Genomic DNA, 12,467 nt, shown 5'->3' on the forward strand with positions numbered 1-12,467 from the left:
TTTTTTTTTTTTTTTTAATGTGAAATGTAGCTACAGCAACAATGAAAAAATGACAAGAAGAATGAAAAATTACTAAGAGTGTTTCCAGGGCTGACATTCAGTTGGTGCACACAGGTAGAGATTGAAAACTTTGTGAACTATTTGGTGAGTAACTGCTGCTGAGCTTCCTGAATACCTCTTCAACCCGCCTCTGGGACCCCACCGATCTCCCCGCTGTAATAACAGGACTCAACTCAAAGGGCTGATTTGAGAATTAAATGACAGAGGTAAAGCGTTTAGCACAGGGTGAGGCACTCAGCAGTATTACACCTTAGCTATTATTTTTATTATAGTCATTAATAAAATGGCAGTAAATTTCAAACTAGTTTCTACACGAATGTTTACAACTTTGGAAATGTGATAGCATTCAAGTTCATTAACTTTGACCAATAAAACGGTCACTCATATACTCACTTTAACTTTCATTTTGATATTTTCCATCGCCTAAGGGTTGACTCCTTCTTGCCCTACTCTCAAGTCCCCACAGCTCTGGTTCATCACTAAAACTTTGACTTAGGCTGTGTAAAAGAAAATACTGGCAAGGTCCTGTTATTTCTTAGTATAACCGGTCACAGAGAATGTTCTGCACAATCTTCTGTTGCACAGAACTTGTCTTTAAGTCTGGGGATAGGCAAAGATAGGCCTGAAGCCTAGTTTGGTGAAGGAGGGGTGGGAGTATGTGTATTTACTTACGTATATATCAGAAATTAGGGGTGAGAGGCAGAGGCAAGCAGCTGAGATGAGAAGAGAAAGACAGCGTGAGGGCCTGCCAGTAGGGTGGGAGTCTGGAGCTTGCGGACAGAACACCCTTTGACAGAGATGCCTTCTGGTCGCCAGTGATTTTGTGGCGTAGTTTCCCTCTCAGGAGTTTCACCTGGCAAGAGAAAAGCAGATTTTCAGTAGTGCTCCTTTCTGAGTAGAGTAAAAAAAATATGTGTTTTTTCTGTCTACATTGAGAAGATGCAGGCTAAGCGTCCATTATAAGTACATTTTCTAGAAATTTGTTATTGGCCTGGAACTTAATGTGTAAAGATTTGTTCTCAGATGTGAGTTATTTAACTGATACTTCCAGTTCTAGGATGGTAGCTAAATCCTGGCCATGCCCTGAAAAGGGCTTTGATAATAGTATTCTGTCACAAGCTGACAAGCACACTGACTCAACAGAAGAGAGATAAGAATTGCTGAAGAACTAGTTTCTGAGTGTATTCTAGAGACATTGAAGTTACTTGGTATTTCAATATATATTATACTGTCCTATAAAAAATGCACCAAATCCTGGACAAACATTCCTAGGTCAGACTTTTTTGAGTGGAGGGAGTTGGGGAAGATAAATATTATAATTCCTAAGTTTTCAGAGGGAAAATTGAAGATCAGATATAAAAAACTGACATGATGAGGCAAATGTAAAACAAAGCTCTAAACTTGGAGATCTTTAAGTATTACACAAGGTAAGCTATAAGGATTGTTAACCAAGAAATGGCTCTCACCTTTCTTAAAAAAAATTATTTAAAGTTACACAAGCTTGTTAAAATATTCAAAAAATGCTGTTTGAACTAAAATGTAAACATCTACTCCACCCCTGACTTCTAAAAATTATCTAGAGCATGACTGATAAGACTTCAATTCATCTTACTCTGGTATAAACCAAAATTTCTGTTTATTGCCAACGACCCAAATGTGTGACCCTTATAGCAGAATTTTGTTCTGTTTACAAGCTCAGTATGCTAATCTCTTTAGTGGAGGATTCATCCATGCATTCAATAAATGACTATTGAAGGATTTTATTGAATAATGGCATCACATATATCTTTTTTGTGTGACTCTGGATAAGTCACTCTACTTTCCCCTCAACGTTCTCTTTTTTACAGGGATTTAACAATAATAAAACTGACTGCAAACTACTTCCAAGAAAGCTTTCTCCTTAAAATTCGGACAATAAATACTAGTCACAAGGTCCAGGGAAGCCTCCCTCAGAAGAACCTGAGCTGCTCAAGGACAGAGAGGTTTTTTTTTTTTTTTTCTTCCTTTAGGAGGCTCTAGAAGTGCCAAGGAGCCCTGGTTGTGCAGTGGTTAAGAGCTATGGCTGCTAACCAAAAGATCGGCAGTTCGCATCCACAAGCCGCTATGGGGCAGTTCTACACTATCCTATAGGGTCACTATGAGTCGGAATTGACTCCACGGCAATGGGTATGGGTTAGGAGTACCAGGCCTTTCAGTCCTCCCTTGGGCAGCCTGATCCCCATTCGTCTCTCTGGAGAGGGTGTTTTAAGGATTAAATGTCCTAACATACGTGTTGCTCTGCGAACAATGTCTGGAATGTGGTAGACAATCAAGAAATTATAGTTATTATTAATTACTAGAGGGAATATAAAGTTTTTTTTTCAATTTACTTAGATTTTTTAAAATTATTGTACTTTAGATGGTTTACAGAACAAACTAGCTTCTCATTGAACAGTACACTCATTATTTTATGATATTGGTTACCAACCCCACCAACATGTCCACACTCTCCCTTCTACCTATTACCATCTCTCCTATCCCCTCCTGCCTTCTAGTCCTTGCCCCTGAGCTATTGTGCCCCTTTAGTCTCGTTTTGTTTAATGGGCCTGTCTAATCTTTGGCTAAAGTGTGAACCTCAGTAGTGACTTCATTACTGAGCTAAAAGGGTGTCCAGGGGCCATATTCTCGGGGTTTCTCCAGTCTCAAGGACAGAGTTTTGTTTCTTTCTGAATCAGCAGTATTTGTATCTCTGTAACAGTTCCTGGCGTATGAGACGGTCTCAAAAAAGCATTGTTAACTATATGAATGTTATCAGGCAGACTGCAGGTTTGGCAGGCTACTGCCTCTTACATCTCTTTTCTATGATCCTTTTTTATACTCAGCATCTAAAAGGTCTCCCCTATTTGCTCTAAGTATCCAAGGAAGTTACCTAAAATACACTTAAGTCTTTTAATTTGTCTTGCCTTTAGGGCACCGTTTCGCTTTTCCACGGTACTCCGCCCCCGGATTGGGATATGGGTCCAGAGGCTACGGCGGAGAGTTCGGCACGGGAAGCTCATCTTCCGGCCCTCTGATTGGTCGACTCGCACTCCACTCACTCGGCTCGCGTCTCTAATTGGCCACCGAGGCACACCCACGGCTCGCGACTATTTTGTGTGTCGGGGCGGCGCGCAAAGATCCTACCGCTCAGATCCGCGTCTGGGCCGATGTGAGGTAGCCCTTCGACTCACTGCTCTGCATCACGGGCGCAAGGAATTCCTCGAGCCCGAGCGGGTAGGAAGCATCCTAGGGAAAAGCCTCTACTCCCCCCCCCCCACTGTAGTCTTTCCCTTACTGAATAAACTTCCGCCTCAGAGGGGCTACCGTAGCCGCGGGGTATAGGCCGGGCATCTAACTCAGGCCCTCGTGGGGGGGGGGGTCTTTCGTTTCAAGAGGATACAGAAACAGCACTCACAAGATAAAATAAGGCTTCGTTGGGTCGCATGTGGGGGCGCTGCCTTTCTATTATCGCTCTGCTAACTGCAGCCGATCGGCCGGACGTGGGCTGCAGGGTTTCCTGAGCAGCAGCAGCCACCACCCCTAAAAAGTGGCAAGGAGCCGGCTTCAAATCTCCTGTACTAGTGCTCCTTAGGGCTGCAGATTGAACTGGCGCGGGCCGGTCCGTTTCCCGGCAGTCTACAGAATATAGCATTCCTCGGAGGTGGCTCTCCCGGGAGTGGAGAACCCCGCTCTACTCGCGCCCAGTTTAACCTCCGGCCTTCAGGCGGTAGAGGGCGGCCTATGCTTGCGTGCGAGCCGGCGCCCGCGCGCGTAGCTGCTGCCCTGCTGGAACTCTCCCCGTCCCGCTGTGGCCCGCTGCTCAGCTTCGCTGTGGATGCTGCAGCTAAGTTATCCACGGACGCAGCGAGGAAGGGGGCGGAGAGAAGCCTTGACACATGTCTGGGTCGCCGTTGGTGCGGCGGCCGGCGCATGCGCACTCTGTCTCAGACGCCTGGAACGCAGAGGGGCGCGCGCCCCCATTCTCGCGCGCACGTTTGTAGAGCCAAGGCTTCCCCGCCTGCGCTCGTTGTCAGAGCCGCTCCGGCGCGTGCGCGCGTTATCTCCGGCCGATCCGAGCAGCCCGGTTCCCTCTGCTGTAGGCCCCCGCCCCTCGCGGCTCCCTCCCAGCCTCCAGCCAACCCGTCCCCTTCCTCTCCTCGCGGAATGGGGCCGGCGCTGCTCGGGGTCGCGCGCCCTGGACACGGCTCGCGCTTGGTCTCGCGCTGTCAGCGACTGCCTGGCTCGCGCCGCCTCGCGCTCTCCCTCAGTCAGTGGCGCCGAAGGCTCCGTTAAGCGGCGGAGGTGGTTCCTGTTTCCGTTTCTTCCACTCCCTTCAGTCGGGAGTAGCATCCTCCACCCAGCCACCCCTCCCACTCCCCCGACGCGGGGCAGCTGCAGCTGAGGGCTGTGGCGGCGCCGGCGGCAGCTGGGGACGGCGGAGACCGCCTCTGCTCCAGTCTCGGGTAAGGGGGCATTGGGAACCGGGCCCCGCGCCCCTCGGGTCTTGGGCTAGCCAAGCACGGAATCGGAGGCGGCGCCGGGGCTGTAACTGGGGGCAAGCAACCCACAGGCCTGTTGCTGCAACTGCTGCTGCTTTTCCAGCGTCTCCCGGAAAAGTGGGGAGGGAGCCCCCGGGACGCTCTCTCGCGGGTGCCCGCCTCACCCACCGGGATGTGGAGCGGCTCCGGCGCTGCCCTCGGCTTCGCGCATCCTTGCTCAGGGTAGGGGCCGAAGCTGAGGAGAAGGGATGGAGGCAGGGTGGGAGGTGCCCTTCTTCGCTCCTCTACACCCTCCTTCCCTTTTCCCCAGCAACTCGGTCCCTGTAGTAACGGACTGTGGCAAGGAGGATGCCTGAGTGATGGGGTTTCCGTGAGGGGTTCTTGGGCTAGCAGTAGGGAGTGGAGCTGTACAAAGATTGCTCCCTGCGAGGGGCCAGTGCTAGGGCAGTTAACGGCGGGAGTGCCGTCCTACCGCCTTTTGATGTGGAAATGATCAGCTGGCGGCTTTTGAGTATCTAAACTTATTTGGGAAGGTTAAATGAGTCCATGTTTATTAGTTAAAGGAGGTTTGCCCTGCTAGAGTGAGTGGGTTATCGGGTACAGCACCTGTTCGTCTCTCACTGTGGGGATTGCAACCTTCAGTCACCCAAAACGTCAGAGACGCAATGTATTTAAGTTAAATGGCAGTGTCATGGCTAGGGCTTATCCCTGGTGAGCTTTTAGCGTTTTGCCGTGTATCAGGCTTTTAGACAGAGGCCTTGGGTAAAAGGAGGGATACTGTTTTTAATCCCTATATTTGGATTAATTTATAGTTTATTTATGCTAACTCGAGAAGGTGAACCTAGGAAAGCCAGAATATCCAGTGGGTAACGCCAAACCTTAAGGTTCCACAGAACAAATTTCAACAAAAGTTTTTAAAATCACTTTAAACTCATCACAAGTAACTGACTTGACTTTGACTTGGCTTTCTTTAGAAACTGTGGGCAGGTTTTATTATAGTTGTGTGTGTGTGTTTTCCCCTGTTATTCCTGGAATTAAAGTGCATATTTATGTTCTTATTTAAATTTTGTTTTATGCATAGTTCTTTAAAATGGTGCATAATCTAGAAAGCATTTCAGGAGAAAAAATATTTAAGCATTCAGAGCTATACTGAAATAATGGAATAACTTGTAGTCTCCTTTCTTTAAAATAACTTAAAATTCTATGCCAAGTAATAAGGCCCTGCACGTTGCTAGCCTTGTGCAATATAGTATAAGCTGTGTATAGAAAGTCTTAATTATTTGATTTATAAGTACTCCCTGGTGGCGAAGTGGTTAAGAGCTATGGCTGCTAACCGAAAGGTCAGCGGTTTGAATTCACCAGCTGCTCCTTGGAAACCCTATGGGGCATTTCTATTCTGTCCTGTAGGGTCGCTATGAGTTGAAATTGACTCCACGGCAATGGGTATAGTAATATGGATAAGGTGGGAATTCAAACATTTGAGATTGTAATTTTACAGACTTAGTGTATAAAAATGTAGGGAATTAGAAATGAATAGGCTGTAAGGAACATTGAAGGCTGGTTGGAGGCATGGGTTTTCCTTTTGCTGCTTTATAAATTGAGAATTCTACTTGAAGAGTTGAACAGCTGGAATGAAACTTGAATAGATTGCAGAAACATGCAAAAATGTATCTTTGATCAAGTAGTGAATTGACATGAAGTGGTATATTGTTTATTAGATAGTGATTCAAATTAATTTCTGTAAAATACGACACTGCAGATTATATTTTACAATATTCTTGATTTTAACTAAAAAGTCACTTAAGTTGTTTTCTTACAAATCAATTATATTTTAAGAGTATGGAATTGAAAAAACAATCATCCTGATTATATTTTCCAATGTTCTGTTACAAATTTTGTTTGTTTTTTGTTACAAATTTTAACAGTTATTTTTAAGGAAGTGGAATATGTCTTTAAAAGTGATGAATTTTGCTAGTGGCTTGGAAAAACTTGTGTTCCCTACTTGTTTATTTTTTTAAATGCAGTTATATTAGTAAGTTGGTCTGGAGGGGGAGCTAGTGCCAAAGCAAAGTATAGCTTAATATGTATTTTAACTTTCAAAACACCTAAAACCAGATCTTCTATGACCAGGAGAAACAATTTTTTAATTAAAAGAGGGGGATTGATGTGGGCATCTGTATGTACTTAGTTATTAGTGGAGTGTATACATTGTGTATTACAAATGAGTTTTTTTTAATATTATGAAATAATGGAAAGCAAATGCTTAAGATTTGAATTTCTCATGTAAAATTTCTGAACATGTATCCCAAAACTTCGTGTGGGATAGTATTTTCTTAACCTTCTTGTGCAGTGCAGCAGACAGATCTAGAATGAAGGGAGTATATCCTTGTTGCATGTTCATAAATTTGTTCTTTATAATAACTGTAATCCTAAAATTTTAAAAAAGCGTCAAGAAGAGTCTTCTATGGGCAGTGGTATGAATTGTGTAGTAAGCTAGGGATTTATCAAAAGTGGAGATACTGTCGGTAGAGAAGTGGACCCTTCAGACAGCTGGAGGGTAGGATCCCAAGGTCACTTCTTAATCACTGTCTCCTGCAATATAATGCAGTGTGTCCAGCTGATTCACTAATTGAACCTCTTGTACCTTTGAATGTGAAGCATTTTTTTTGTCGTCTTTGGTATTTTATTTAGATTTCTAAGCTGTAATCAGTTAGATTTATTAATTTACTTCTGACAGTTCACTTATTTTTCAAATCCAAGCCTGGAAATTAATAATGATGTGTATATTAAAATCATTAGAATATTCAGTGCTTTGAGGATAGTGGTTGGGCTGTTTGCTATCCATAGCTCTTCATTATGTAAATTGAATCTCAATATTGATAAGATTAAAAAAAAAAGGAACCAAAAAAACATACTCTTTTAAAGGAATGGCAACATCTGTGAGATACAGAATACTGAGGCTTACGATTTTGAAGGGTTTAAAGCTGTAATCAAAGTTTTATAAGATATGCCAGAATTTTTTTTTTTTAGTACTTCTTTAAACATTTTATTTTGAGGATAACACACACTGAAACGTCCACTAATTTCTTACATTTTTACATTTACATTGCTGATTTCTTTTTTTTAAATTTTTTTTTGTACTTCAGGTGAAGGTTTACAGAACAAATAGTTTCTCATTGAACAGTAGTACACATATTGTTGTATGACATTGGTTAACAACCCCACAACATGTCAACCCTCTCCCTTCTTGACCTTTTTTTTTTTTTTTTTGGGTGAAAATATAAATAGCCAAAGATACACCATTTCAAAAATTTATGCATGCACAGTTCAGTGACATCGACTACATTGTTCCAGTTGTGTTGCTATTCTCACTTTAGATGAAGGTTTACAGAACAAAATAGTTTCTCATTAAACAGTATGCATGTTGCCCTATGACAATGGTTAACAATCCCACTACATGTCAACACTGTCCTTACTCAACCTTGGGTACCCTATCACCAGCTTTCCTATCCCCTTCTGCCTTCTAGTCCTTGTCCCTGGACTGCTGTGCCTCATTAGTCCCGTTTTGTTATATGGGGCTGTCCAATCCCCAGCTGAACGGTGAACCTTGGAAGTGACTTCACCGCTGAGCTAAAAGGGTGTCTGGGGGCTATACTCTTGGGTTTCTCCAGTCTCTTGCAGGCCAGTAAATCTGGTCTTTTTTTGTGTGTTAGAATTTTGTTCTACATCCTTCTCCAGCTCTGTCCAGAACCCTCTGTTGTGATCCTGGTCAGATATGCCCGAATATTTTTTAATGTATCTTTGTCCATTTCTTTAATGAAAGTTAATTTTGATATAGTATAAACTGCATTGAGTAAATCTCTTCGTTTAATTAATTATTATAGCACATTTATAAAGATGAAGTATTTCATTCTGTTTTATAATAACAAGAGTAAACATAAAAAGAAATATGTAAATGAGTTTCTTTACATAAATATAAAACAAAACTTAGATCCTAAACAACTCTCACACCAAAGTATTACTATTATAGTACTTTCATACCAACTTTAGGTCTTCTATAGTCAACTCTTGAGTCCCTTGGTGGTGCATATGGTTAACACTTGATTGCTAATTGAAAGATTGGTGGTTGGAGCCCACTCAGAGGTGTCTTGGAAGAAAGGCTTGGCCATCTACTTCTGAAAAATAAGCCATTGAAAACCCTGTAGAGCACAGTTATACTCTGACACACATTGGATCACCATGAGTCAGAATTGACTTGACAGCAGCTAGTTTATGGTCAACAGTAATGCAGTAGGCGTAGCACTTAGAGGACCGGTACAGGATTCCCTTTGATTCTTCTGAGGGTTTCTTTTTTTGTAGTTTGAATTGTTATTAAATTGTAGTTTGTTATGATTCGTCAATTAAAAATATTTAAAAATAAAAGATACAACTGATTTAAAAAAATGATTTATTTATTGTATTTATTATTTACTTTTATCTACCCCTGCTGGAATGTAAATGCCATGAAAGCAGAGAATCTCTGTGTGTTTTGTTTATTGATATATCCCAAGTACCTAGAAGAGTGCCTTTACAAAGTAGATGTGCGGTAGATTATTTGCTATATTGAAAGGACCCCCCCCTTTCGCATTATTATAAATAGGGTTGCAGTGAACATTTTTGTATGTAAAGTTCTCTCACAACGTTTATTTTTTTTATACTTCTTGAAGTGAAATTGTTAGGCCAGATCATAAGAACATGTTTAAAATTCCTACTGTTTTTTTTTATTGTGGTAAATATATATGTAACAAATTGTTTGCCATTTCAGCATTCTTCACATGTACAATTTAGTGACATAATTTGTTATCATATTGTTCAATCATTACCATTGTCCGTTTCCAAATTTCCCTATCACTTTTTTCATCTAAATTTTATTTATTTTTTTGTTGTTGTTGAGAATATACACAGAAAAACATACATCAGTTCAATGGTTTCTGCATGTACAATTTAGTAATATTGTGTCATGAACTGAGTTATGTCCCCCCAAAAATGTGTGTATCAATTTGGTGGGCCATGATTCCTGGTGTTGTGTAATTTTCCTATATTTTGTAAATCCTGCCTCTATGGTGTTAATGAGGGAGGATCTGTGGCAGTTGTGTTAGTGAGGCAGGACTCAATCTACAAGATTGGATTGTGTCCTGAGGCAATCTCTTGAGATATAAAAGAGAAGTGAGCGGAGAGACAGGCTGACCTCATACCACCAAGAAAGCAGTGCCAGGAGCAGAGCGTGTCCTTTGGACCCGCGGTCCCTGCGAGAAGACGCTCCCAGTCCGGGGGAACATTGATGAGAAGGCTGGCAGAGGGAGAAAGCCTTCCCTTGGAGCCCTGAATTTGGACTTTTAGCCTACTTTACTGTGAAGAAATGAATTTCTCTTTGTTAAAGCCATTCACTTGTAGTATTTCTGTTATAGCAGCACTGGATGACTAAGACACATTGGTTATATTCTTTGAGTTGTACAACCATTCTCTTTTTCTGAGTTGTTCCTCCTTCAGTAATATAAACTCACTACCCCCTAATGTTCATATCTAATCTTTCAAGTTACTGTTGTCAGTCTATCCCATATAGCTAGATCTTGAAAGAGCACAATGCTCAAGACAGACATTCTTTACTAGTTAATCTTAACTATTGTTTGGTTTTAAGAAGACTTTAGGGGATATTTTTGGTTTAAGGTTTAAAGATTTTCTCAGGGCAATAGTTTCAGGGGTTTATCCACCCTCTGTGGCTCTAGAAAGTCAGGAGTCCATGGGAATTTTAAATTCTGTTCTACAGTTTCCCCCTTTTGATTAGGATTCTTCTACGGAATCTGATCAAAATGTTCAGTAATGGTAGCCGGGCATCATCCAGTTCTTCTGGTTGCATGGCAAAGGAGGCAGTTTTTCATGGAGGCAGTTAGCAACACATTCCATATTTTCCTCCTCTTCCTGACTCTCCTTCCTGTGTTTCTCCAGGTGAAGAGACCAGTTGTTGTCTCCATCACTTTTAACAGGAGCTCAGTATCCCCTAAAGAGGGAGTCCCCTTCTACCTGCCCCTGGTAACCACTGGTAAACTTTGGTCTCTATACGTTTGCCTATCCTAGATATTTCATTTAAGTGGAATCATACAATATTTATCCCTTCGTAACTGACTTATTTCACTCAGCATAATGTTTTCAAGGTTATTCCATGTTGTAGCATGTATCAAGACTTCATTTCTCTTTATGGCTGAATTATATTCCATTGTATGTATGTATCACATTTTATGTATCCACTTATCTGTTGATGGACGTTTTAGATTGTTTCCATCTTTTGGCTATTGTGAATAGTACTGCAGTGAGCATTGGTGTACATGTATCTGTTCGTGTTCCCGCTGTCAGTTGTTTCGCGTATATACCTAGGAGTGGAATTGCTGGATCATATAGTAATTATATGTTTAACTTTTTGGGGAACCATTGTTATCCACAGTGGCTGTACCATTTTACAGTGTGTGAGCATTCCACTCACCAGCAATGAATGAGTGTTCCACTTTCTCATCATCCTCACCAACACTTGTTTTCTTTTCTTTTTTGTAAATTATAGCCATTTTAGTGGGTGTAAAGTCATATCTCATTGTGGTTTTGATTTGCATCTCCCTAATGGCTAATGATGATTTTTACAACTGATTTAAAAAACAAAAAACAAAAAAACCTTAATCCCCTGCAGAAGAATATTATATGGATATATGTGTGCATTCAAGATATTTTCTAACAGATTACATAGTCTCATGTCTCAGATTTACTTTCTCTCTGTGTTCTACTCCTCTGCTTGCCTTCTTTCCTGCCCCAACTATCCTCCATCATTCCACTGTTTCCTTTTTGGAGTAATTAAGAATCAAACCATTAAAGTGAACCTAATCACTAATCTGGGATAGGTTTTTGTTCCTTGATTGACTGGTTTTATATCTATCTGTACAATATTTTGGACATATAACCCATGTGAACTTTATATGACACTGCACATTTTCTTTTTAAAGGGACAAGAACAAATTGGACCTATGGAATTTTGACATAGATGTCAATATAGACATCTTGTATTCTTTACAGAAAGCATAGGTATAAGGTTAATTTCATTTAGGTTTTCTTTTGAGAAACCTAATGCTGAAATCTAATCCATCACTCATGTACTTTTTAAAAAGTTTTTTTTTGTCAGAAAATGATATGTGAAGGGAAATAGGTTTTGAACATTTAATTTTTTTTATTGTACTTTAGATTAAGGTTTACAGAACAAATAGTTTCTTATTAAACAGTGCACATATTGTTTTGTGATTATTGGTTAACCAACCCCACGACATGTCAACACTGTCCCTTCTCAACCTTAGGTTCCCTATCACCAACTTTCCTGTCCCCTCCTGCCTTCTAGTCCTTGTCCCTGGACTGCTGTGCCTCGTTAGTCCTGTTTTGTTTTATGAGGCTGTCCACTCCCCAGCTAATGGTGAACTCCGAAAGTGACTTCACCACTGAGCTAAAAGGGTGTCTGGGGGCCATACTCTCGGGTGTTCTCTAGTCTGTCAGGTCAGTAAATATGGTCTTTTTTTTTTGTGAGTTAGAATTTTGTTCTACATCCTTTTCTAGCTCTGTCCAGGACCCTCTATTGTGATCCCCGTCAGAGCAGTCAGTAGTGGTGGTAGCCGAGCACCATCTAGCTGTACTGGACTCAGTCTGGTGGAAGCCTTGGTAGCTGTGGTCCATTAGTCCTTTGGACTAATCTTTTCCTTGTACCTTGTTCTCTTCATTCTCCCTTGCTGCCGAAGGGGTGAGACCAGTGGAGTATCTTAGATGGCTGCTCACAGGCTTTTAAGACCCCAGACGCTACTCACCAAGGTAGAATATAGAACATTG

At 41.6% G+C, this 12,467-nt stretch overlaps 1 protein-coding gene across 6 annotated transcripts in view; it reads left to right on the top strand.

Annotated features, from left to right (window-relative positions):
- The first annotated feature begins 3,194 nt into the window (after nucleotides 1–3,194).
- Nucleotides 3,195–12,467, top strand: part of FUT8 (fucosyltransferase 8) — a 361,848-nt gene continuing 352,575 nt past the window's right edge. The window contains exon 1 of one of the 6 annotated variants that reach the window (XM_004370955.2): nucleotides 3,195–3,312. The gene's annotated coding sequence lies outside the window, so the exon portion shown is untranslated. Of the gene's footprint in view, nucleotides 3,313–4,057; nucleotides 4,542–12,467 lie in introns of those variants that run through there. The other 5 variants (XM_023726291.1, XM_004370956.2, XM_023726296.1 and 2 more) reach the window with 5 other exon arrangements.

The sequence above is a fragment of the Trichechus manatus genome, unplaced genomic scaffold (genome assembly GCF_000243295.1).
Source record: "Trichechus manatus latirostris isolate Lorelei unplaced genomic scaffold, TriManLat1.0 scaffold00010, whole genome shotgun sequence".
Taxonomy (NCBI): Eukaryota; Metazoa; Chordata; class Mammalia; order Sirenia; family Trichechidae; genus Trichechus; species Trichechus manatus.